General features: G+C 50.0%; 1 protein-coding gene across 1 annotated transcript in view; it reads right to left on the bottom strand.

The window, feature by feature from the left end:
* Window positions 1–27,674, bottom strand: part of PRKCA (protein kinase C alpha) — a 392,310-nt gene that overhangs the window by 88,686 nt on the left and 275,950 nt on the right. The window lies entirely within an intron of this gene.

Genomic DNA, 27,674 nt, shown 5'->3' with positions numbered 1-27,674 from the left:
TCTCGGACAAATAAATAAATAAAATCTTAAAAAAAATATCCTAGTGCTCATGGGACACCTGGGTGGTGCAGTCTGTTGAGTGTCCGACTCTTGGTTTCACCTCAGGTTGTGAACTCAAGGTCGTGAGATGGAACTCTGCATGGGGATCCGCTCTCGGCGGGGAGCCTGCTTGTGACTTCCTTTCCCTCTGCCCCTCCCCCTGCTCTCCCTCTCTCAAATGAATTAATAAATCTAAAAAAAAATGTGCAGGACCCACAACTGAATGAGAACCTCCGAGGGGCGTGGCCCACGTCCTTAAGAGCTCCCCAGGCGACCCCACGTGCCGCAGGAGCAAGAGCCATCAGCACGCACAGCTGTAACACAGAGTCTATCCCACCGCTGCGCTCGACCCTGTTCTACAACGTGCACACGTGTCCCCAGACCAGCGGCACCCGGGACATCAGCTCTGCACTCATCAACGTGGGGAATCCCAGGCCCCACCCCAAAATTACAAACTCAGAATTCTCACTTTAACCAGACCCCCAGATGATTCCAACGCACACCCCAGACCGAGACGCACTCAGACAGGAATCCAAAATGAGGAGGAGGAAGGGCCGCTTCAACCAGAGAGGGAGGCGTGCTCAGAGATGCAGCCAACAGGGGCTTCTTGTCTCCGCGGGTGGGGGTGACACCAGTGCGCGGAAATGAGATAGGTCATTCTCTACCAGCAGAATAAGACGGGACAAAAGCCTGAGCCTGCCCACCCCAAATGTCTTCCTCACCATCTTCCGATGGCATCTTCCCCAACATGGCCGACGCTTCCCATCATCTGGGTCCCTCATTAGCCAGACGCCATGAGCACCCCTCTAAGGGTTCTCCCAGTATAGCCGCTGGACCGGCAGCATCGGCCCCACACTGACTGAGTCCGAACTCTAAGGACAGCTGCCGTGGTCTGTGTTACCAAGCCTGACTCTGAAGCATGGGGGAGTTGGGGAAACACTCCTCAAGCCTCTCAGTAGAGATCATCAGTTTAGGGTGATTGTGAAATGACGTCCTTAGGAGGTGCTGGGGTTGGGAGTGGGCAGAGACAGAGGAGGGGATGGAAGGATGTGAAAGACTGGGTCCCTGGATGTTGTCCTAAGAGAAGTCACAGACCAGCATTACCCGTTACATCCTGGGGACACATGGAGTCTGCACATCTGTTGGCGAATGGTCTTACGCCCTCCTTGTCTGGAAGCCTTAGCGCAGGCGGGTAACAGGACCGTATCCAAATAGTCTGAGTGGGGACTGGGCTGGCTTACATCAACTAGCCATGGAGAAGCCACGGCTCTGTTCCTCATAGTCACGCTTTCCAAGGACTTTTTCCCCGCATAATATCTAACCTCATCCAACTGGGAGAGGGTAAAACACAAGCAAGCATGCATGGGTTTTGCAAGTCAGCACACCTGCTTTCAAATCCTGCCCCCCTCACACACTCCCAAGCAATGGGAAATGGAAGTTCCCGAGCCTCTGTTTCTTCCCTTAGAAAAGGGAAGAGGGGCTCATTCCCGGTGATACAGGATCGCAGGGGGAAGCCAATGAAATAATTGTGCAGAACGTGCTTTAGACAGTGAGTGGAATGGAAAATGGAGGGGGAAAAGGATGCCACGACGTGAGTGCTTACTCTGCAGAGTCCCCCACTGCCCACAATGTCAAAATCTTCGGAGGGAGTAGGAGGTCTCCTGGGGACCTAGCTGCCTGAGAATTCCCTCAAGCTCACGAAGAAGGTTTTCCAGTACAGTGCAGTAGATCCAGTCTCCTAAAACAGCAACCCAAGTACCGCAAAAGATGAAAACTTTGAGCATAAAAATAGAGGGCTCCCACGAGGAATGGGAAGGGGCCAAAGGTCTCTTTGCAATTAAGCCCTGGAATGAGAATCAGATCCTTTGTCAAAGGCAGCAAAAGCCTGGAATGTCTACCACGGAGGCTACAGCCCAGATAAGCTAATGGGGAAGCAGAAAGGTCCGCCAAGAGTGTTGCCAGTTACAGCATGATTATGGGTGCTGGCTTTTTCATCTTCAATGTCTGGTCCTGACAGCACACACAACATCATTTAAGGCTGATCTCTTCTGAATGGTGATGAGTTACAGTCTTGATGGGATTTAAAGCTGTGGGCTTCCTACGGAGCGATAATGATTGAAGTGGAAAATAAAGAGAGTTATCAATTCCAAATGTCATTGAAGTAGACAGTGGGTCCAAATTTCAATTTCCCACTGCAGCCGAGAACAGCCTGCGGGATGAGGACGGACTCATCACACGCCGGGGCGCGGCGGACTTGGGGGCCCCCATCAGCTCAGACTGTGGGCTCTGGGGCCAGGCTGCCTGCGCCTGAATTCCGGCTCTGTTGCTCCGCGGTGCCAAAACCCTGGTGCAAGAACCATAACGGCCCGGTGCCGCGGTTTTTGCATCTGCGAAATGGTACCTCCTTGGGAGGATTCTATAAGCTCATTCACGTAAAGTGAGAGGACAGGGGTAACACGCTGAGAGCCCAGTGGTGGTTATTTTCACTGTCGTCCCTACAAGCTGCTGGCAGAGAGCCCAACTGTGCAGGCTGAGATGCTCGGAAACCGGACTGGCAGCCTACAAGTCGGCAAGCGGATGCCGTGAAGACCAGCCCGACGTGGAAATTTTCTAACATGGTTGTCGCTGCGTGGGGCCGGCAGGGTCATTAACCTGAGCCGCAGTCCTGGAGGGCGTCGCTAACAGGGGTCGTGCGGGGAAGCTCAGGCAGAGAAAAGAAGAGCCAGACACGTGGGGTGGTAGATGGGAAGGGCGAGAGGCAGGAGAGGGGAGAGAACGCGATCGGAAGGAGGGTCGGTGGGGGGGGGGTGCTGATGGCCGCTGGGTCCACCAGGGCCGCTGTTTTCCAGCTCGGCTGCGCATGAGCAGTGGTCAAGGACGGAAGTCTGTACCCCCACAAGGTCTGATGTCATCGGTCCAGGCGGAGGCCCAGGCACGAGCATCTTCGAAGCCTCTCAGGTGAGCAGTACAGGACCCGTGCCATCCCGTGCACCTGGCCGTCGTTCTGGAAATGTGGTCCTTCCCCCTGCCTCACTGGCGCCTCTTAAGAACTCAAGACATTATTCATCCACACCCACCCCCCCCAAATTCACTCACTTTTTAACGCTCAACATTTATGTGGGTTTTTGAAGGAGAGACAGACAGGGCAGAGGGAGAGAGTCCCAAGCAGACCCTGCACCCAGTGTCAGCCTGATGCGGGGCTCGTTCCCACGACCCTGAGATCATGACCGGAGCTGAAATCTATCAGACGCTCAACTGACTGAGCCACCCGGGTGCCCCTGACACTCAACATTTAAAAAGGAAATGTGTCCCTCTGATAAATGGAAAACGAAGATTGTCTGCAGTAAGGAGAAAGGAACCATAAAAATCGAGACCATGAGCATCGAACAGGTCCTTCCTTCTAGCGGACACACTTGCCTGAGGCCGGCTCTTCACCACCACAAAGGGGAGACCAAAGCAGGCTGAGTGTTAAGGACATTCCAGCCCCCCGTGGAGTCCCTCTCTCCACCTTACAACCAATGAAGGAAAACTGGAAAGGGAGTATCTTTCTCACCACGTCATTTAATACTTTCTAACGTCAGTGCAGGAAACCTTGAAGCAGGAGTGGGATGTTTGCCTATCGGCTCCCGCCCTGTGCATGGGAAGCCCGGGCCGAGTCTGCAGACAAAGGAAGGTGACCACCGCACCGCAGGTCTGAGAACAGACCTGGGACCTGGCACGGGTCCCACGGCTCACTGTCTCCCATCTTCTGCGAGAGCCACACTGTTCTGACCCACAGACTTAAGACAGGAGAAACCTCGGCTGCTGTGTAACCTCTTGAGGGTGGGACTCCTTTGGGGAAAAGCCCTATGTTGTCGGCTTGAGTTCGGAGAGGCTGATGGTCTCTAAACACAGCGGGGACAGCGGGGGGAGCACCACACAGCCCCTGCCCACTCCGCTGCCCGGCACGAAGCCCCGCGGGCCCTGAGCCCCACGGAAGGCACGCGGGGGACAGTCACGGAAGCCATGCAGCCTCCGTGAGGATGACAGGCCCGCTCCAGAAATATGTCTGTGCCGTGGTGGCGGCCGTTTTAGAGTCAAAGCCTGTTCTGGAATTCCAGACCTTTCCTAGAGACCCAGAACACGGAGTTAGGTGACCATCTTTTGGCGTGAGGAGTGGCTTTGGGAAGGATCGGCGGCCAAGCCCAGCACGAAGAGAAACCAGCCTGGGTTAAAAGGTTATGTAATTTCCCGGTTACGTAAGGTTTGATTCCTGGAGAAAGTCCATTCGAATGAGATGACGAAGACTGAAGAACACCCCCCCCCCCGCCAGTGCCTTGGAGACACCTGACAGAGGGGGCGAGGCCAGCCCGGGACATGAGGGTGTGAGGAAGCGTCCAGGCGTGCGAGCTGGTTCACCCAGAGCCCAGAGGCCGCCTTACCCAGCCCAGGGGGTCCACAGCAGAGGCGCCTTCTGGTGGACAGCACGGCCAACAGAGGCCTGAAGCCAGGGATTTTGCCCCAGACCTGCTGGATGGGGAACAGTAGCGCTGATTGCCCTGCTTTCTCAGGGAGAGGCGAACCATCCCGGCAGTCCCGTGAAGGTCTGGTGTGTGTCTGAGGACACACAGTGACAGTCAGGCTCACTCTGCTTGGATAGAAGCTTCAGGTGGTGGCCGACGTCTGCTCAAGGGGACCAGTCTAACACAGCGGCTGACAGCGTGGGCCGCTGGGTTCGGATCCTTGTTCTACCACTTTTTAGCTGTGTGACCTCAGACAAGTTAGCCCACTCATCAGCCTGTTTTCGAAGGTGTTCTGGAACGAACAGAGTGTTACGGAAGCATTTGCCGCCTTTACTAATGATCATATTAATATGTGTTTGCTGTCTTTATCATCCTCATCCAGGCCTCCTGTCTGGTCCGGGGCGGGCGGGGTGGGGAGGCAGGGTACTTTCCTCAGAGTAAAGAAATCTGGTATGTTAAAAGGCTAGTTCGTATAGTACTGGAATTTCCAGACCTCAGGGTTAGGCCAGAGTTCAACAGTCAGTTCCTAATTGTTCCAAAATAGCTTGGGATTTAAAAAAAAAAAAAAGAAAAGAAAAGAAAAAGAAAAAATCAGTGCAATCCTTGACCCATTCAGAGAATGGCCCAGATGGTCTCCTGATCCAGGGGATGTATGTGGCATAAGTTATGGAGTATAATAATAAACACCCAGAGCTCGCCACCTAACATAAAAGCTAGATCAGGGTCCACATGGCTGAAGTCATCCATTGTATCCTCCCCACCTCCTCCCTGCCTCCCTGTAGATCTTCAACCTCACTCTGAGGCTGCCTTCGGGCACTCTGGCTAGGCCCCGAGCTCGCGGAGGCTCTGAAGGATTCATACACGACACACACGAAAAGCTTCATTGCGGACCCCACTGTAACCCCTTTGCCCGCAGCCCGGACTTGTCTTCACTGACCCGTAGTAACCCTGCCTGTCAGAGTTCAAATCTGTATGGGAACATTGTTCAGCAGTGCACAAAAAAGTCGAGTGCCTCCACATCCAAGGACAATTCAAATAATGTGTTCTGCTTTAGAAAATAATTCTCTATTTTTAGTGCCCTTCCCCGCTCTCTGCAAGCATCCTTGTTCATGGCTTCTGCTTCACAGGCCAACAACAAGGACAAAGGCTCCAAACAAAGGCTTGCTGTAAAAGCTGGGATTGTTCGGCGTGTGCCCACCCTGTAGCCCTTCCCCCCCCGACCTCCACCCTGGCTCCACAGCAAAAACAAGAGTAAACAAAATTCTCTAATCCTACCTCTCATCATGCAGAAGCAAAAAATTACATTTTCCGACGCTACAGTAAAACGAAACCGTACAAACTCTTCTTTGTGTGAAGCTACCAACAGCGAAAGAAATGGGAGTGCAAAAATGTTGGGGGACAGGCGAGTGCAGACAAGGAGCGGGGGGCGGGGGACGGGTAGAGCCTGGGGTCTGAGGAAGCTGGTGTCATTTAGTATCAGGCAAACAGAGCGACGGGAGCTCCCCAAATCCACGAACGGTGTCTTCCAGCAAACCTGGAGAATTCTGATGTCTTATTAGACAGCCATAGCACCGTCCTCCAGAGAGCCTGAAGACCCACAACTTCTTAGAAAGATATGATCACCTGTGGATAGAATGATCTCCTCCTCCTCCTCCTCCTCCATTCATTCAGAATCATCTCCCCATCTCAGGATTCTGTATGACGTCACATCTACAAAGGCCCCCTTTCTAAAGAAGCTTCCGTGTAGAGACTACGTTGGTGGTTGGGACCCGATGTCTTTGCATGGTTGCTATCCAGCCCAGCATAGATAGGTACCGTTTAGGAGCTTTTGCTGGGATGATGACAACGATCTAGAATTAGTGGGGATGTTTGCACAATCCTGTAAAGATGCTGAAAACCTCTCAATTGGATACTTAAAAATGGTGAATTTTACAGCGTGTGAATTATATCTCAATGAAAATAGGTTTATTGACATATTTCCATGTTTCTCACAACACCTGCTCATGTAAGCTTTACAACACCCCTGTGAGATAATGACTCAGATGCCCATTTTCCAGATGAGGAAACTGAGGCACTGGGTTGTTAAATAACTTGCTCAAGGTCAGGCATTTAGTAAATGAGGGAGGCAAGAGTGCAAAGGAGGGGGTGTCTGGGTGGTGCAGTCAGTTAGACGTCCGACTCTTAGATTTGGCTCAGGTCATGATCTCAGGGTCCTGGGATCGAGTCTCACATCAGGTCATGATCTCAGGATCCAGGGTTTCAGGATCTCAGAATCAGGTCATGATCTCAGGGTCCTGGGATCGAGGCTCCCTGCTCAGCACAGAGTCTGGTTAAGACTCTCTGGGGGCGCCTGGGTGGCTCAGTGGATTAAGCCTCTGCCTTCGGCTCAGGTCGTGGTCTCAGGGTCCTGGGATCGAGCCCCACATCGGGCTCTCTGCTCAGCAGAGAGGTCACGGCCTCTCTGCCTACTTGTGATCTCTCTCTGTCAAATAAATAAATAAAATCTTTAAAAAAAAAAAGACTCTCTGTCCCTCTTTCTCTGCCCCTCCCCACTGTGCTCCTCTCTCTCTCTCTCTCTCTCAAATAAATGAATAAATCTTAAAAAAAAAAAAGAAAAAGAAAAAGAAAAGAGTGCAAAGGGGTCCTGACTCTGGGGCCTGAGCACTGCCCTCTACTCGGTCTTTCCTAGGCAACCTCTGCATTCAGGTGCAGTGGTCAGTGTAGAGCAGGGGAACAAACTTTTGTAAAGGCCACAGATCGTAAATACTCAGGGCTCTGCGGGCCACAAAGCCTCCATCCCCACTACCGTAGCCTGTGGGTACAGAGCAAAAGGAGCCAGAGACAACACGCAGAATAATGATCACCACGTGTTCCAATGAAACTTCATTTAAAAACCGCAGGCTGAGGGCCACTTCTGGCCCTCGAGCCATAATTTACTGATCCCTGATGCGGAGCCGATCCACAACAGGCTGGGGAGAATGTGACATGGAAATCGAGCCTCTACTTCCTGGTGAAGACTCTGCTTCCTTCGGGTTCCTTCTGCTTTAATCTGAGCGTCTTCAGCTCTGATTTTGTCCTACAGCTTGGGCGGGGGCCTGGACTGGAGCAGAGGAGAGGGCATGTCATCTACCAGGAACTAGACCGGCCACCGTCCACTGCTCTGCAGAACGTCTGGGAGCCATCATCTCTCAGGCGGACTTGCTTTCTTTCCCCCCAGGCACAGGAGCTTTTCTAGCACAGTCCTCTGCCCTCCTAGACAAACCTGACTCGCAGCCAGCCTCCTGCCCCGAGCCTCTGACTGACCATGACTGGCAGCAGATGGCCAGCCCCACCTCGCTCCCGCCCCTCCAGCCTGTTCCACATCCCGGCTCCTCCCCGGGACCAAGTGCACCAAACAGGGAGCGCGATAAAACATCAGTGGGGCCATGCTTGGTGCGACAGCTGCTGGGAAATCGGAATTTTAGAGGAATGTGGGACAGAGAGGCCTGGCATGAGAGAGACCCCTCTCTCCTTGGTTAACCCGGCCGTAGCTAAGGGCCTGTCCCGGTGAGTCACCCTCCTGACAACAGCCTCGGTGCTCAGTTCGGGAGCACGTTAAGGGCCAGACGGGCTGGATCGGGTAGAAACAGGAGGACACACCCTCACCCCACCAGCTCAGAACGATGTTCCACATCACCAAGTCCTGAGGTTTCCTCTAGATTACACTTCCCTGCTCACATTACCAGGAAGGACACCCTGTTCTCAAGGCTTGTTTTCCGCTTCACTTGGGGCCTCTTCTGACGACGTTACAAGGAGAAAACCGTGTCGGAGAAGCTGCCGGTCTCCTCACGTCGCTACAAGCCAGTTCTGCACCAGCAGCCGGAACGGCTTGGCAAATCTTGAAGGGAAGCTGGTGGGGTGACAGCTTGCTTCCGGAACAGGACTTACCAAACGCCCCTCCCACGAGATGTTTCGGGGGTGGCCAAGCTGTCTAGCAGTAGGCAAGGTTCTGAGCTCAGGGAATCGGAGCTGGAGCCTCTGGGAGAGGCAGTGGCACAGGTGCGGCGCGTCCCAGGTGACCGCGGGGAGCCAGCACGGGTCCCGTCAGGCCGGCCAGGAAGAGCAAGGGACCGACCTGGCCTCGGAGGGGAGCGTCTCCCAAGTCACGTTCCTGCTGTGCACGACTTTTCACTGAGTGACAGACAGGTCCAACCTAACACTTGGGCTAGACAACCTTTATTCTCTTGAAGCCATAAACCCCGTTGGCGCCGTGATAGTTTTTATGATGAGCGTAAGGCACCCATGGGCCCGGGTGGAGGACCACTGCATGCCTTAAAGGCCTCGTTCTCCAAGGACTGAGCATCTCCTTCCTGTCTCCACACGCTTCCAGAACTTGTGTGCACGGGACAGGCAGCATTTCTCTCGGTGGGTTCCTGCACTGGCCGGGGATTTGGAAGAGGTCTGGGAACTGGGAGAGGTGCTGGTAATGGGGATGAAAACTGGGTAGGAGCTACTCTTAGAGGGGAGTGGTGGTCCGTCCAAGGTCACGGCCGCTACAGCTGCTGCACGCTTCTCCACCAGCCGGAACGTGGGTGCAGATTGCTGGGTGCCCACTGGCCGGCAGTCTGAGCTCCGTTGGGCGGAAGGAGGAAACTTGAGAGTCAGCAGCCAAGATGGGACAGGCTCGATGGCAGCTGATCCTGGGGGGCAGCGCCTCGTGTCTCCACTCATCAGCCCGAGTCCACAGAATCGCTGAGCCGGGAGAGACAGAACGTCCCATTCTTCTACCGACAAAATGGAACGGACAGTTTTTCCATCATTGCGTGATGTTGAATGTTTGAAGCTCCCAATACAGAAAACGAGGCTGATAGCCTGTATTCTGTATCATTTATTTTAATATTTCTTTTTTTTTAATTTTTAATTTTTTATAAACATATATTTTTATCCCCCGGGGTACAGGTCTGTGAATCGCCAGGTTTACACACTTCACAGCACTCACCATAGCACAGACCCTCCCCAATGTCCATAACCCCACCCCCCTTCTTCTTTTAATATTTCTATCCAAATTTTAGAGACGCTCTATCCTCTGGCGCATATCCCCTTTGTGCCTGGTGGCAGGACTCAGGAGCTAGTTATGGGTTCTGACTGGTTAACTAACCACCCTACCACCCACCCAAGTACAGCTAGTACGTGTATAACCCAAAGACCCATTCCACACCAGTGAGGCCACTGTCTTCGCTCCAAGTCATTTTAACCCTCTCCTGCCTAGTCTAGCACCTGGTTTGCCCTTGGTAACTATTCGCTAAGTACACGAACCTCCACGCCGCCCTTCCCCCGTGCTTCTGGGCTCCTGCTGCCCCATCTCTGGGCCCCTGGAACACACACCTCCATCCACACCGGGGCTACGGGCCCCCTATCTTGGAACAAGACTCATCTTCTGGGACCTTCCACTCTGCAGCCAGCCTAGGCCACCGAGTTTCATCTTTACAGACCGAGAGCAACTTGCAGGCACGGGTGGATCTTACCCTACTGGGTGTCTCCCCTTGCCCCTCCCCGACCCCTGCCCCAGGGTCAGCAGAGGCAAGGCAACACCCACGAGGGCCCAGTGGGTTCTTGTTCTTTGGCTGAAAAGCTAAAGCAAGACAGGAATGCTCGCATGTATTTTCTGGTTGCAGTACAGAAAGTGTCCATTTGGAGGGACTCTCAGACAAGGAAAAACCCAGCAGGCCTCAAGGAGTCACGCACTTTTAAACAAAAATGTTAGATGCTCTCAAGAAAGCATCATCAAGCATTTAAAGGGCATTTAATGTAGCTCCAACTTTCCGGGATAACATACCCGAAAGGGCCGTTTATGCTTGGGGAAAAGGGACCACGTAGACCTTCTCGAGATTTCAGAAAGGAAATGCAAAGGTGTCACCAACAAGGAACAACTGAGCAACGACGGATTGTGATGCTGTGGACAAAATGGGAGTCTTGGAGCTGCTCAGCAGGGGTCCCTGTGTACTAATTATGCCGTGTCCAGTCTCCTGACGCCCTCTGTGCTGAATCCCACCGAATCTCGAATTTGATCTCTTCCATGTTAAGAAGATAGGACCCGGACCGCCTGGGTGGCTCAGTGGGTTAAATCTCTGCCTTCAGCTCAGGTCATGAACCCAGGGTCCTGGGATCGAGCCCCCCATCGGGCTCTCTGCTCAGCAGGGAGCCTGCTTCCCCCACTCCCCACTGCCTGCCTCTTTGCCTACTTGTGATTTGTCAACTAAATAAATAAAATCTTAAAAAAAAAAAAAAAAAGAAGCAGCTAGGACCCATTCATTTTGTATTACTTGTTCCTTTGCTGACAAAGACAAAAAGGAATGAGATGCACCAAAAGTACACCTGCTCAGTATCCCTGTCCAACTCCCCAGAGCCTATACAGAAACCTGGATTTGGGGACATAAGTCAGCTCCCATTTTAGGACCTATTTCTTGAATGTTCTGTTTTGTTGCTGAGACTCACTGTGTGGTGATAAGGATGTAATTTCTGTCCCTGTAAATCCAGTGGCCGTTCATACCCATGTGTCAGCAACTTTTCAATCAAAGTGCCCCTGGGAAAAAACTTAGCAAAGAGAATCTGGAGGCTTATGGTCTGAGATGAGGAAGCAGCATCTGGTCCTTGGAAAAAGACCATAAATATTTTTACTACTTTTACTCTTGTAGTTAGTGGACAATAAATACTTCTGTTAAAGTTCTATAACCTTGATGTTCTGAAAGGAAATGGGATGTGGTTATGAGAAAAATAGTATTTTCCAAGTAATGGGAGACTGAAATGATTTTGACAAACACAGGAGGATTTTAAGAAATACCCATTTTCCCCCCATGTTAGTAATGGATACACTCATCACACAAAAATTTAAATCCATAAAAGTATAAAGGGGAAAATTTAAATAATCCATACTTCTGTTGTAAGAGGGAAGCACTGTTGGCAATATTGGTCTCTTTACTGCCAGGCCCTTTGCTCTGTGTGGAGCGCTACTGAAATATTTATTTGTATAGAATTCATATCTGTGAACCCAGTTTTAGATCCTGCCTTTATAAAATAACAAGGCATGCCTTGAAAACATTTTCAAGGACCAACATCCCACTTTATATCATAATTTCTTCAACAAATCCCTAGCTTGGGGCTGTCTGCGTAGTATAAAATTCTTCACCTTCATAAGTAACATAGCAACTGATTACCTTCCTGCACAAATATTCATCTGCGTTTCTGATTTTTCCCCCCCTGTGGACACAGTCTTAGAAGTGAATCAAAGAGCGCAAGATCATTCAAGACTCTTGCCGAATCACTCCCTCCAAAGTCCTACCCAAGTCTTGCCAAGGGTGTGATTGAAAAATGCAAAAAATAACATTGTAATTCTGGCTGGCTTGATTGTTTTTTAGGTCGAACTTCTTGTTTTCCCGTACGGTTATTTTGGTCGTTGGTATTTCTTTTTCTTTGACTTTAGCTCCTTGTTCAAGTTTCCTACAAGGTGCCAAAGAATTTTCTAACCGGGTCAGAGGAGCTCCTTAGACGTCAATGACTGGTAAATAGCCCTTGCTGTATTTGCCGCAAACTTCATTTAGATCTCATTCACAATGCTTCTAGAAACACACAAGCTCAACTTTTAAACAGTTCCATCTGTCAGACCTTTCCTTTATTTTTTCCATTTCTTTTATGTTGAGAAAATTCTTACCCCGACATTAGCTAAATATTCACTTATGTTTTCTTTTATTATTTCGTTTCTTTTTGATGGGTAACTTTTAAATTCATTTGAAGTTTATTTTGGTATGCCGTGTGAGGCAAGATCTAATTTATTTTTTTCTTCCGAGTGTTTATGCAACTTTCCCAGTGACATTGGTGGAAGGAGTGGCTTCGGCTGGTTTGTATTAGGCCGTCTTCTTTACCATGTGCGACTTTTTTTTTTTTTTAAATTTTTTAAAAAGATTTTATTTATTTATTTGACAGACAGCAATCACAAGTAGGCAGAGAGGCAGGTAGAGAGAGAAAGAGGAGGAAGCAGGCTCCCCGATCAGCAGAGAGCCCAACGAGGGGCTCAATCCAAGGACCCTGGGATCATGACCTGGGCTGAAGGCAGAGGCTTTAACCCACTGAGCCACCAGGTGCCCCTACATGCGTATATATTTTTTCTTGTTAATCTATCTTTTGTTAATAGAGCCCCAGCCAAAAATCTGGAAAGGTAGAAAAACACATTTTTTCTTCTCCTACAAAGTATACATCTTGTTAATATAGCTGAAGTTTTATTAAAAAAAAAAAAAAAAGAAAACAACAACAACCCAATCTGAAACTTATGGAGAGTTTAAAGCTGTTACTTGATCCCCAATATTTGTAAGCACAGGTTTGTGCCTGAGGAAATGCCAGAACTTTGAACACATTAACTAATCCCCATAATAACTCAATTTGGTATCCACAGTTTATCGATGGGGAAGCTGAGGTTTGGAGGGGTGAAGGGGTACCCACCACAAGGTGACCCAGCTTGGGGGGAGAGGCCAGAACACAGGCAGCTAGATTCTAGTATTTATTTATTTATTTTTTTAAAAGTCTGTTCCATGCCCAATGTTGGGCCTGAACTCACAACCCCAAGATTAAGAGTCACACGCTCTACTGACTGAGCCAGGCAGGTGCCCAAGATTCCAGTTTATTCTTAATCTCCACACTGAACTCCTGGCTTGTCATTTGCATTCAGTCTTTTGTTACACTGTGTTTTGTTTGCATTCCTCTTTTTCAAGAATTATAGTGTACGACGGAGAGTTGTCAAATATTATTTTTGACAGTTGTATGTTCAACAGATTTTAATCTTTACTACTTGTCCCCATGTTATTAGGACTATACCATTTCTGAACTTTTAATTTTATGTTATCTTGCAGCCCTCTTTAGCTAGCTTTTAAATGACTTTCCAGAAAGGCACGTGGGAGACGTATGTTCTGAGCCCTTACATATCTGAGAATGGGCTGTGTGAATGGCAGTTTGGCTGGGTTAGAAATTCTAGGACAACAAGCTTTGTTTCTCCAAGCTTTATAAAGTGATGCTTCCTTTCCTCTTCAAATTTTGTTCTGCATACAATAAGAAGTCTAATGCCAACCTGATTATTGTTTTCTTAATATGTAACCTATATATCCTGAAGGAAAGGCCATATAGGCCTTTTGTTTGCTTTGTGATTAAGAATGTTCTAGAATGAGGGGCGCCTGGGTGGCTCAGTGGGTGAAAGCCTTTGCCTTTGGCTTGGGTCATGATCCCAGGGTCTTGGGATCGAGCCCTTTGTTGGGCTCTCTGCTCAGTGGGGAGCCTGCTTCCCCTTCTCTCTCCGCGTACTTGTGATCTCTGTCTGTCAAATAAATAAATAAATAAAACAAAATCTTAAAAAAAAAAAAAGAATGTTCTAGAATGAAAACAAAAAGGAATGTTCTAGAATGGATGAATCACTAAATTCTACACCCGAAACTAATATTACACTCTATGTTCACTAACTGGAATTTAAATAAAAACTTGAAGGAAAAAAAAAAAAAAAGAATGTTCCAGAACATTCCTTCCTTCCATTAATTATGCTGGGATAGGGTTCATTCCCTTTTATTTGAATGCTCCATAAATTTGTTCCTATTGTATGGAATTTCTGCTTCCTGTTTCAATTTTTCTTCTTTCATCCCCGGGACAACACTATGATTCTCCAATCGTCTGTTCTGGCTTCCATTTTATTATCCCATCCCTCATTCATTTCGTTCATTTGCCGGCATTCTGGAAGAGCTCCTCAGGATTCTTTCACAGTACTGATTTGATTTTCTACACCACCACCTCTGCTCTTGACTGTTCCATGATTATTGTTATCATGTGAGTCCTATTTAAGTTTGTTTGCGGGCATTTCTTACTGGCCCACCTCCCTTCGTCTTGTCTAGCTCTTTGTATCTATCCCTGCCATTGAAAAAAAAAATAAGTCTCATCTTCTTTGCTTCTCAACCTATTTGTCCGAAATAATGTTCTTATTTTCTGGAAATGCTGTACTGCGTTCGACAGAAGGTTATACACAGCTTTCTGAAATGTTTTGTAGTCCTTGTCCCCTCAGCAATTTACCTTTATTTATTTACTCATTTATTTATTTAGAAATTTACCTTTAAATATGTTCTCCGTGATAGTCCCTTTTCTTTATTCCTCAATATATATTTTATTCAATTTTTAAAAAATTTTTAAGTGCTCTCTATACCCAGCGTGAGGCTCAAACTCACAACCCTGAGATCAAGAGTCATACGCTCCACAAACAGAGCCAGCCAGGTGCCCCCTCAATATACAGTTTGCATGGGTTACATGTTATGTGTATGTTTTCTTTCCTTACTCACTTTCAGTGGTTGAAGCTATATTCAGAGGGATATATGAAGAAAGCTATATCTGGACCTGGTGTTTGCCAACAGATGCTATGTTTGGATTCCCCATTGGCTCTGCCCACTGTCTACTTGGATACTGGTGAGCTCTCTTCCGTCCAAACCAACCCAGCACCCAGACAGATGTGCCTGGCTCCCAACCCGTGTCGGCGTGTCTGTGCTGGGCCCAGGGGACGTCACGTCCCTTTCACAGTGCGTGGTAATCACATGCGCACTGAGGCGATGGCGTCCAGTGAAAATCCCACGGACGCTGGGGTTCTTTGTACTTGCGCACCCAAACGCTAGGCCTCACGCACGGGGCTTAGGAGCCTCGGGACAGAATCCACCAGGATCAGTCCCTTCCTACGGCCAACCCTCTCTTCCTTTGGAAGCTACCCTGTGTGGGATGATAAGAGAGAACTGGATTTTGGCTCCCTCAAATCAAAGGGCTGCCTCCCATGATTTTTTTTTTTTTTTTTTTTTTTTGGGCTGTTGAAGACCCTGCTTCTCTGAGCAAAGGGAGACATAAAGAACCTGCCTGTTTTCCTTCAGGTGCACGGGGCTTTGCTGTATATCATGTACCAAGTATGGCCAGGCCATTAATAGTTTTTGTTTGTTTGTTTGTTTTTTGAATGCAGACCCATCAGGCTAATAGTCCATAGAAACTTCTCTAAGACTGAAGTAGTTCGTCCGTCTCAGCTGTGGGTTTCTGTCTTTTCTTAGGCCTTCCTAATGTTCCAGAGGGACACAGAAGAGACTGCATTTCAGCAGGGTACCTTAACTCACAGGAGAAATCTACTGATTCCTTAAGCAGATCTTGCAATGCCACTGTTCCTAGAAAGCCTGGTTAATGGAAAGAGGGGTATATTCTTCTGGGCTTCTCTGGGTTTGAATCTAAGCTGCTCACCATCCTTTCTCCTGGTAAACACTGTACTCCAGCTTCCATGCTGTCCCCTTGTCGCTCCGTGGGAAGCTCTTCCGTGGGTTTGCCCCACTGGGGTCTGTCTTTGCGCGCCAAGGTTGGAGCCGTTGAACCCAATTCTACATCATCTTCTTGGGCCATTTCACCTCCAGCTTGGATGTTAACTAAACCTTTAGATGTTCCTGACAGAACCTGAAGGGCAGCAGAGGCCCTTCCCCTGTGGGAAGGAGCACAGGGGAAAGGGAGCCCGTCTCCAGCCTGCTCTGCCTGCTGCTCACTTTCCTGGGCAGTCTCCAGTGGAGCATGTAATCTGTCTGGAAAGCGATGGGTTGGTTGGCCTAGGATCTCGAAGATTCCTTCCACCTCAAACATCAGCTGCCTGCAAACCAATTTTTCATAGCACGTATTTATATGCCTTTGTTTCCCTGATATCGCTTCTGTCCCAAGTTCTACGTTCCTGGTCTGGATACGGCACAGGGAGTGAAAGGTCCTGCGTACCACCCTTCATCCTAGAATTCCTAAATACGGGAGATCCCAGGATGTGTTGGAGATGATGGCTGTGGCCTCCCTCCCTCCCTCCCAGGAGATAGATACAAAATTCTACCTGTGATCCCCCCTCCAGAGCTGGTGTGGGGTGGGGAATATCCACAAACTGGAAGCTAAGAACTAGCTCCAAGATAAACACAGCTCCTGTGCAGGATTTACTTCGTACAGATCATCTGAAAGGGAATCAGATCCCAGGGAAGGCATTTCTGTAAAGGATGAAGGTAAAGGGACTTGTTAAAATGTGGAGCCATAATGAAGGGATTCCCCTCCCTCGGGGATGTATCCATGAAAGAAGCGAGAGTCTTCTCTAGGAATGAACCAACTGCGGGCCCTTAACCTTGGCTCCCAGCAGGGCTCGGGACATCTGCTCAAGGAGATGGAGGATTCCTAGACTGGTAAGACCAGCCTGTGTCCCGCAGGACTAAATTCAAGTAAGAGAGCGGAGCAGAGGCACCAAGGCGGCCCTCAGGAGCATCTGTGAGACTGGTCCAGGGACCAGCATCTGAGTGTTGAACCTCCAGCACTTCTGGCCCCAGAAGCACAGTTGTCTCTGTCTTGAGAGAAATGTGAAATCTCAGCCTGGTGACTGGAAACATTTACCTAACTCCATTATGATTCTATGTTCACTGGGCAGAGTTCTGGGTTCCCTGAGGACTATTTACAGGGAAAGGGGGCATTCCCCCAGTGGATTTCTGCCAGGTGGGGTCTACGGGACAGTACTTCACATGCAGAAACACAGAATGGGTTCATTGTGATTTGCCTTCATGGGGGTCTTAACTGGACCATAGCGGCTGCTCTGATCAAGCCAACAGATGCACGGACAGTTTTATTTCTCCCTATAAATTAATAAGCTGGTGTCTTGGTGCTCTGCTCTGAGAAGCCTGCGTTGGGTCTGGTCTCTGGGGGGGTCTGGCTGCCTCTGACTGGTACCACCAGGGAATCTTGGGGCTTTCAAAACGGAAGGCCAGAATTAGCTGCTTCCTCTCCCTTGCCCTGAGGTGCTACCCCATTTCCACATGCACATCTCTTTTGGGTAATGCGGTGCTCTGGTTTTGATGACTTATCCCCGACCCCATTCCAAACATACAGATACTGGTTTTGGTTTTTAAGTAAATCTAACCTCCTACAAGACTAGAACTTGGAATGCCCACAGCTGTAGCTCTCAAATGTTACTGTGCATGAGAATCACCCGGGAAAAGTCACTCACGACAGAGATTTGCAGGTTTCACTGCTGGAGAATTGGGTTCAGGAGGCCTGAGGTGGGAGCAGTAATCCGTGTATGGAAAAGCGTCATGCTTGGAGAAACCTGGCACAGGGAAGCACTGACCGGCCCACTGGGCTGACTTCAATGAGTCACGGAGGGTACCTGGCTCACCAGAGACACCCCCTCTCCCCGCCTCTCATCATTCCTACTATATCTAGTCCCAAACCAGGCAATGCTCCCTCTCGGGGCATCTCCGCTCTGCAAGCCGTGGATGGCAGGTTCCGAACCAACCCTCCCACTAGGAATCCATCAGTCAGCACCCGAATCTTTCTGTCCTGTTCTCATGGCAACTCCCAGGACATAGGACGGAAATACTCCCGGGAATCAAGTTTCAGCTCCACCTTGTCACCGGCCAAGTCCCCGAACCCCCTAAGCCATTTCCTCATCCATAAATTCGAGAGAAGGAGAATCGTGCTCCCTAGGAACTGTAATATTGAGGGGGCTTGTGCAGGTAAAGCTATTGGCACGGGGCTTGGCACAAAATAAGGAGTAACTCTGAATTCTCATCATCACCAGTGCCATCCAGGATAAAACCCGCCGTCCCGTGGACGCTCACTGAGACTTACTGTGTGCCAGGCACCCTTGTAAGTGTAGGGATTCTGGAGGGTAAACAAGTTAAACACATAAATGAGTGAACATAAAGACCTTGGGTGCTTGGGAGCAACACTACGGTGGGGAGAGAACTTTCCATTTCTGGAGAAAGCATATAAAACTGGGCTAAGTCTCTCTTGCTCTGGATCACTGTTGGTACCAAACCAGAGGCACACCTTCGGGGCCCCCCTGGAGCAGGGATGATGGGGTGGCCTTGGGGAGGCTGCTCTTGAGCTCATGGCTGGCATGCAAGCTCAAGGTCATGAGGCTTCTGGTTCGGGGTCTCACTGAGGGAGCTTTTGGCTACTGTACTGACCTTTAGACAACCGCCAATCTGGGAGACCCTGGGTTCCTGCCTCCCCAACTCCCAAACCTAGGGCATCAAAGCATCCCAGAGAGGAAGAGCTATAAGGCCACCATGACAGATGCAGTTTGCTCAGAGGAGAAGGGGAGGACCAGGGGAAGGTGCCAGTACTCGCTTCTCTCCTGACGCTAGACAAAACGGCTTCATTTGTGCTTCTGGTTGCATAATTATCATCCCCCCTCCCCTGCCCTGCCCCAGCCGAGATGATGCTTTCTCCGAGGAATAAGACAACGCCAGAGATGAAGAGGGTAAGAATGAGAAGCTGGTCGGGCTGACTGTCTCCACCAAGCCATTTCTCTCAAGCGGGGTTAAGCTTGAGTAAGTAGGGAGGGGAACAGAAGGTACCCCCTGCCCCTCCCTCCTCCACTCCCTCAGTCTGATTACTTCCCCTTCATCCGTGCTTAAAATAGACTGAGCCGAACTGAAAATAACCTAGGAGATTAAATTAAATTAAATCAGGCCTGGCTCCAAGGCAGCTGCTAATAAAATCATAAGCATTCACATCAGTGTGGCAGACAAAGACGAAAATGTTTATTGGTTATTTTTTTTTTCCTCCCCCAAAGTAGCTGCCCCTTCAAGAGACAAAACCAAATGAAATCAGCCTTCTATCCCCTTCACACAAGGAGCTGGGTGCAGAAACCTTAGAGACTGGGGACGAGCAGGAATTTGTTCTTGCTAGACGCCGGAGAGAGAGCCCCATCTCCCGGAGGCCTTGGCTGGCCTGCCCTGCCAGGAATGTGCGGGCTCAGCATCGCGCAGGACGTCTGGGCAGCCAGCAACAGTCCGACTTCCTCCATCAGCCGCTGGGAAGGGAATGGACAGTCCCACCCAGGGCTCCTCGCACCCCCCTGGAGGAGCAAAGATCCTCCCTGACATCTGTGATCACCAAGAAAGGGGTCAGAGCTGATTCTGACGGATGTACTTCTAGGGAGCTCTCGGGGGTTCATGGAAACAACAGTCCATTAGCCTTTGCCTCTGGAGTCTTTGGAGAGGGAGCTAAAATATAATAAACCATCGCCCCCCTGCCCCCGGTCCATCCGCTGTACCACGGCACTCTTTAATCTGAAAATACAAAGCTGCACACAAACGTTAATTAAACTTGTGATGTCAGGGCTAAGAGTTTTTCACCTGGAAAAGCTAGACGTTCTCATTACCACTGGGATCTCTCTGACCGGGTCCATCTGTCCAGGGTGACCGCCCCAATGTCACCACATGTATCAAACCTAGCAAGAGACTAAACTCATTCTGAAAAAGACTGCGGCGGAGTCTGTCGGGTGTCAGACTTTTTTCATCCAGTAAAATAACCAAGCGGCCTGTGTAACCGCAGAGCCGCGGGGCTACGGCAGCCACGGAGCAGGAAAGACCGCAAGCGGGGAGATTCAGCAGGAAGGCGGTCCGCGTAGCGGGGCCCACGGGTCAAAGACCAGCCACGGGATGAAGATGGCAGGAGGGCCTCAAGAGGTGGGCGTTTGAGATCCAAGTGCTTTGGGGAGGACAGAGTAGAGGGGGGACCTGTCATTCGGAGCATAACCACCACAGCTGAAAAACCACGCAGGACACACCAATTTGCCAACCGCGGGAGAGATGAATGGCAATGATGCATGGATAAAATGTACCTTGCTTTGTCTCTCCCCTGCTGAATGGAAGGTAACCTGGCTTCCCCCACCGGGAGAGGCTGAGAATCCAGAGGCATTGTTAGCGTACCGCCAACTAGTTCATTCTCATAGTTGGAAATGCTCCTGAAAGCAAGGCTTGGGGGGGGGGGTGGCAGGCCCAGAGCCTCGGGACTAAGCACGCCTCACAGCCTGCAGACAAAGCTGCCCTGGGGCGGGGGAGGGGAGGGGTCATTCCGGGCCACACAGTTCACAGTGCAGGCTGGAAGGTTTTGTCCAGGTCCCAGGCCCTCATCAACCGTCCCCAACTTCCTGGCACCTGTTTCTGCCTCCTAGCGGGGGCCACGTTCAAAGAACGCTGCTTCCTGGGGGTGCCATCCTGAAGCCCCTCCCCCAGCAGCGCCACGTACACTGGGCACTCGGACGGCTGTTTCACGGCTTCCGCATGAAAGGTGGCTGGACCGGACCAACCGAGCCAAATCCATTTTTCCTTTCTCCTTGGCTGTTCCTGGAAACCGGCCAGGTCAGGAATCCGTTTTGTTCAAAAGGGCCTTGGGAGTCACACCCAACTTTTGTACAGACGTGGAGACACCGAGGTCTTCAGTCACCCGGTGGCTGAGTAGCGTGGCTGACAACTCCCGGACAACTTTCTGCATGACCCTGGAGGCCCGTGCGTGGTCTAACCGCACCGCCGTCATCCTGCCTGCTCAGCACCGCCTCCCGGTCCAGCTAACGGCCCTTCCCCCACTGTGGTCCACCCCCGTCTGTGACCCTGTGCTGCAGCCACGGTCAAGGGGTCCAGAGAGGGCGCATGACCCCACAGGGAGCCGACGGATCCCTTCCCTGGGACTTAGGGTTGTGCCTGACAGGGTAGGAGACTCAAAGCCGTAAGAGGCAAAGCTGGAGGACGGTCCGGGGCCATGTCTTCTGGAGCACGGGGAGAGCCCAGCCGGCCACGGATGGGACGGGTGACAGTAGTTCACAGATAGAAGAGGGAATATAAGCAAGCTCGCCCCTCCTGCTCGTTGCTTCCTGGGTCTCACAGCTTTCTCACCCTTGAGTTCTAGCAGATAGTCCAGACTTTTCAGTGATAATTCCTTCTCCATGAGTGGGCTGAAGTTTGGTCCCTTCCAATCCCACACACCCAACACCCAGCAGTCATGTTCCCTTATTTTTTTTCATCCCTAGAACAAAGAGCTTGGGCCACACTGGCAGTTTTGAAACTGTCCCCCATTCTCCTCGTGGGTTGAGGAGGAGAAGGGACGTGGGGGACACATCCTCTTTCCCTTTACCCAGAGGAGCTCTGTTGAATGGGACTATCACTGTCAATAAGAGGTCCCTGGAAGGCGCCTGCCATTCAGACTCGTCGGAAAGTCACCATGCCCAACGCTTCGCGATCCTCGTCCACTTACAGATGTGCTGGAGCCCCCAGTTCGGTCAGTTCCTCAAGAGGGAACACACTGGTTGGCCTCAGCCGTCAGCTCTTTCTCTCTGAAACGTACACCCAGCAGCAGAACGCCAGTGCTGGGGGGGCTCTCGGACTTGGTACAACGAAGTGCCTTTGTATGAATCTGCATATGGGGAAAGCAAACCCGAGCAAGCTGAGGACAAGGTGTTGGAATCCTTAGGGTTAATATTCTCAGCTTCAAATATAACCGTTCCCTTCCCAGAGCTCTTTCCGTTCTCAGAGCGCAGGTTCTGGGTCCTGCTTGGTAGGCTCAGTCAAGGAAAGGCAAATGACAGCTGGGGTTAGGTTTTCCCCGGCTGCGACTGGAATCTTCCAGTGGTTCTAGTTACGTCACGAACAAGTCCCTACAGAAAGAGTTAATGTGTCAATAAATGACGTACGCTGGTGCATCGAACTGTGAAACTTCAGTGTGGCCACAACAAAACTCTCCCCAGAGAAACAGTCCCTAAGGTTTACGGAGCATTAGTTAGCGGCGGAGCTGGGAGTCGGTTCCAATCGATGTGACCATAAAGCCAAGAGCACAGTGTCCTCTAAAACCCTTTTCTTATCTTCTAAATGTAGGCCCCCTGATACCCCTTCTTCATGCAGAGAGGGTCATTGAATGGGTGCTGAGATTTTTTTCAAAATTATAACAGGCATCCTTCAGAAGTTCAAGGTTTTAAGGATACTGGAGTTCCTGTTCTCATGGGAGACTGAAACGGGCTTCAGGGTCATGCAGAATAGTGGGCAATTAGACCGATGAGGCTTCGCTGCACTGGTTAGAACACACGTTCTGCCCTTGAGGGGAGCTGCCCACCCACAGAGTCTTCCGTGGGTGTTCACCCACGCAGCCCATCGACTGAGACTGGCAATACACAGCCTAAGAACCAGGTCCTGCCCACCCTTCGTTCCGGCTGTGGCTGGCTGCAGGCAGCATGACTTAAGGGGAAGGAGATGTCAGTGTGGTATTTTCCAGAACAAGAGTCCTCCCCCCCCCGCCACCTTCCCGCAGGGTGTTCAGCGAAGCAGACAGTGCTTTTGATTACGTCCCCTGCCTCCAGTGGGTGGAAGCTGGTGAGGCGACACTTTCTGCAAGGCAACGTCCCCCAAATTCAGCACCCCCACCTGGAACGCTTTTGTAGGAAGTTTGCCGCGCATCTGTTCCTCCTTCATTATTCTAGGAAAAAAAGGCTTGACTTGGTTTTAAAAGGGACCCTGACTGTCTTTAATTAACCACAAAACTTGCATTAATTACCAAGGAAAATGGGTGGTAACGTACAGTTACTGTTCTGCTCAGTAAAGAGGGTCCCCCGTGGGGAGACACTCTGGAGCAGGGCTTCCACAGGTGGCCATTCCCTACGTTATTCAAACAGGATATTCTAGAAACCCCCCCAGGAGCTAACTTAAGGCCGGTTTTCTCAGGAAATCTGCATTTTTCCCAAATGGAAATGCCTAGAAGCTGAGATGAACATAGTCTGCTGTTTCTCAGCACCATTTTGGTGCTAATAACCAGAGCAAGGGTATATGTGAACTGGAGATTCAAGGCATTTGAAAAAAAATGTTTATGGGCATTGGAGCAGCTGCGTTGGAAGGAACCAAGAGGCACATCTGCCTCTTCTAGCTGTTCAGTGAACCACTCTTATCTGCCGTGAAGATGAAATGGATCAAAGGAGGAAAGATCTCTGCATTTATTTTGGGACATTTCTACTGGTGAACCAAATGAACTCTGAATGTTCACATTTTCCAAACTTTTGATGGGGGGGGAATGGAGGGGGAAGGAACCCAAAGGGGGGCATTTATCTGCTCTCCTCTGATTCCCTTAACATTTCCTCTCCCCATCAAAGAGTTAAAAAATAAAGTTTCCATGATGTGATTAAAAAGACATCATTTGCAAACTTCTGATTCTTCACTTGGTGAACGCATTTACTTTCTAGAAGAAGATCAAGTTCCTTGCAATAATTTCATGGCAATTAATCTTGTGCTTAAATGATAATCCTATAATTAGAAGCAATTAAAATCCTGCACAAGAATGACCCGCTCAGTCAAGGACAGTGTCCCTGTATGCTAATGGCGTCGTCTTGAAAGAGGTCCCAGAAATGTTTCTCTCCCCTCCGTCCCCCCTTTCCAGGAATGCAGGCGTTCAAAGCCCAGCTTTAAGAATGCATTTTCATGGCAGGAACCACGGATGCCCAAGTGGTTGGATGACTGAGGGCCCTGTCCAGGATCCAGGGGCTTAAATTAAGATCATCTTAAGCAGGAGACACAGAAGCCGTGTCACTTTGAGCTTGATACCAGGGTATTTTAAGACAAAGGCACACCTCATTAAGAAAATGCCACATGGGTTTTGCCCTTTGTCTCAGTCTTGCACCTCCCATGGACATCCAGTGACTAAGCAGCCAGCGTGGAAAGCTGAGTCTGAGTCGCTGCACAGAGAACCGGGCAAGAGAGCTGGGCGCTAGTTAGTACACACTTGACATTGAGCTCAGCCACAGATGGGCCAAGAGGAGCTACCACCGTCAGGATGTAAATAATGACATGTTTCCTTGGAGAGGATGAACCTCCTTCTTGGCTGATACGTGTTTCTCTGAAAGATCTCAGAAGTCACGTGGCTTCACGAATTGGTCTAAAACAGCATTATTTTAACTTGATCCAGATATACGGCCAAAATGGGAAGAGTTGCTTGGATTGGATACAAGAATACACAGTATAGAACCAAGTAATTTTTTTTTTTTTTATTCTGTGCCTACTGAGACTTCTATCATTGTCATCTGCTCAACAAAGACATCAGCGCACAAATGGGAGGCTCTGGGCTGGATATGAGATGTAAGACACCGTCCCTGTCCTGGAAGGGCTAACGGTCTGCGAGAGGGAGATTAACATGCAGATAAACACAAGTGGAATCACAGTATAGGGTATGGGAGAAGAGTGGTCAATTTTACACAAGCTATAAAACGAGAGGAGAGGCTTTGACAAAGTGCCCAGAGCGGAGTGTTAAAAGGGTGCTCCCGAGGGAGTGGGGGATGCGGCATAAACAAGGGGGTGGAGGTGGGAAAGAGCCTGCCCGCTGGGCAAACAGCACAGCCTTCTTTACAATTGGAACACAGAGTGTCCGGGGCAGGGGAGGCATCAGAAATAAGGACTAAGCCAGGCAAAGAACTGTCTGCTGAAGGGGAGACACGCAGACACGGGGCATCTGATGTTTAGAAGTATACCATCAAGAAAGGAGACAGAGTAGATAAATCCCTTGAAAACATGCCACGAAGCCATCACCTCGACGCCACCCCCCACTGGAATGGGGCAGCCGGTGGGCACTCACCCTCACAAGCTACTACTCCTCGTCAGCCCGGAGACTGTGCCTATTGTCTTTTGCAAACTCGTCTGCAAATGTTAAGCACCAGCAAACGGAAGGCTTGTGAGTGCCAGAGACGCGTTCTTCCAAGACTGTGGGAATGGGAGAGCAAGGACAAGTCTGCAACGGGCAAGAACCAGGGCCCGGAAGGAAACACCGGGGATGGCAGGGTGAGAAAGGACAGGGGCGGGACCCATGTCTGGCCGACTTGTGCACCATCGGGACACATCCCGAGTGGGTGTTCGTTTCCATCCTTCTTTGCCCATGTTAATTCTTTCTCAGCCAGCTTCCCTGCTGCCATTGTCTAAGCCCTGGGGGATGGACGCTGTGGGAAAGGACGACAGACCCTCACTTGCAAGAGTGCCCATGGCCCCACAGTAATTACAGGGGCTGCAGGACAGCACAGAGCAGTCTCACCTGGGAACTGCAAGACAGAAACAGCAAGTCGCAAACACCTGGGCACCAGTAAGGGTCACATCTGCGCCAGCACACAGTCTTCCCTCGGCAGGGCCAGGGGCTGCTGTGGGGAGGGCGTGGGAGGCACATGCCTCGGAGCTGGGGTCGGGTGTTTTCCACTTAGCAGCTGTGTGACCTTGGGCAGGACTGGGGGCTCGTCTGGCCTGCTTCCTCCGTTACAGAACGAGCATAATGATCGCCCTTTTCTCAAAGCGTTGCTGTGATGAATCCACACATACATTCATCACAACATTAGAGCAGAGAAAGGCTTCCAGTCAGGGCCTGGGATGTGGAAGGTACTTAAATGGATGCTGGTTTCTTTTCTCACAGGACCCACGCACTCAAGGAATAGCAGCAGCTTCTCTGGCTCCCTCTCATGTCTCCTTTTCCACATTCGCTGCTCGGGTTCTGACTGGCTGGCAGTCCCCTAGCATCCACATCGGGAGCTCTGATGTTGGCTCACCTGCGGGCTTCCTTCCGGCTGAGAGCGATCTCTACAGGCAGCAATGAAAGGTTCTAACTTATCATTGCCCGACATCCTGGAGGTTTGGTGTGAACAATTTCAAACCGACAGTGGAGTCGAAAGAACAGCACATCAAACACCTTACACACCCTTCCCCTAAATTCTCTGTCTCTCCGTCCATCTATCCATCTCTCTCTCCATCCATCCGTCTATCAAGCCATCTAACTATTTTAGATTTGTTAATTAGGGTTTTGCCACAGCTTTCTGCACGTACACATATTTCCAGCTTTTTGGTTTTTGTTTGTTTTGTTTTGTTTTTGTTTTTAACCGAACCATCCATTTGTGGGCGATCGGCAGACATCAGCACTGTCCTTCCTAAGCGCATCACCATGATCATCCAGAAATTTCACACTGGATTATCTAAAACATTATCTAAAACACTGTTCAAGTTCACCCCCTTCCCCACCATTGTTATCCAAAGCCCTTTATGGCTGTTATCTTAGGTCCAGGATCCAATCCTGTGTTATCCAGGCTTCACCTCGTTGCCACGTCTCCATGTTCCTTAACTCAAGAACCATCCCTTTGACTCTTTTTGTTTCTTGGGATGGTGGCACTTCTGAAAAGTCCAGAGTGGTTAACAAACACAGAATTTCCCAATATCTGGATTTCTCTGCTTCCCCCTCCTCCACTCTCATGATTAGATTCAGGTTATAAGATTTTGGCAAAAATACTTGATAGGTAATACCCTGTTCCTTCTGTTACACCATGTGAGGAGACCCAGCCTTTCAGCCTGTCATACGGGGGACGCCGAGTTTGGTCACTCAGTTACAGCGGCAAATGTCCAATGGGGGCCAGAACGACACAGGAAAACCTCCAATCCGAGTAGCGGTATTCTGACCAGTCAGCCTTAGTGGGATATCACCTAAGGGTTTTTTAAAAACTGCGATAAAATCGTGGACTTTATGGAGATTTATTCTCAGAGTTCACGGTATCTGAATTCTAAAATTCTGCTGCGTGTAATGTGGGGCAGAGAAAATAAGGAAACTCCCTGATGGCATCAGGACCCAGAGATCCAGAGGGCGGGGGAGGAATGAACCAGGACTGGGGAAGGGAAAGGAAGAGCCCCTAGCTATGACCAGAATGGGAAGCACGAGTGTAGAGTCATGACCTCTGTCTGCTGCACGAGCAGAAACAGAGTGACACCCCAGAAGCCGTGAGCACCCCAGCACCCAGAACTTGGGTTCTTATTTCTCAGTTAAAAAAAAAAAATGCCCAGGGGTACCTGGAGATACTAAGTGCAAGGTGGGTTCTTCTGTTCCAGAAAGAAAGGAAGTGCTAAAAAAAGGCTCAGTGGGTTAAGCCGCTCCCTTCGGCTCAGGTCATGATCTCGGGGTCCTGGGATCGAGTCCCGCATCGGGCTCTCTGCTCAGCAGGGAGCCTGCTTCCTCCTCCTTCTCTCTCTACCTGCCTCTCTGCCTACTTCTGATCTCTCTCTGTCAAATAAATAAATAAAATCTTTTTTTAAAAAAATAAATAAATAAAACAAACCTGACAGGTTATGTCAAAAGGACACAGAGAGAGTTTGAAGGAGCTCCCACTGGCTATATACTGAACAATCTGAACATAAAAAATGGGCAGTAGGAAAGAACTCAAGAGCCTAAATTGCTATTTTAAAAAATGCAGGGGAGGGACGCCTGGGTGGCTCAGTCAGGTAAGCATCCGACTTTTGATTTCAGCTTAGGTCTTGATGTCAGGAT

Source organism: Neovison vison, chromosome 5 (assembly GCF_020171115.1).
Source record: "Neovison vison isolate M4711 chromosome 5, ASM_NN_V1, whole genome shotgun sequence".
Classification (NCBI taxonomy): Eukaryota; Metazoa; Chordata; class Mammalia; order Carnivora; family Mustelidae; genus Neogale; species Neogale vison.
This window is presented reverse-complemented; position numbering and strand designations above follow the sequence as displayed.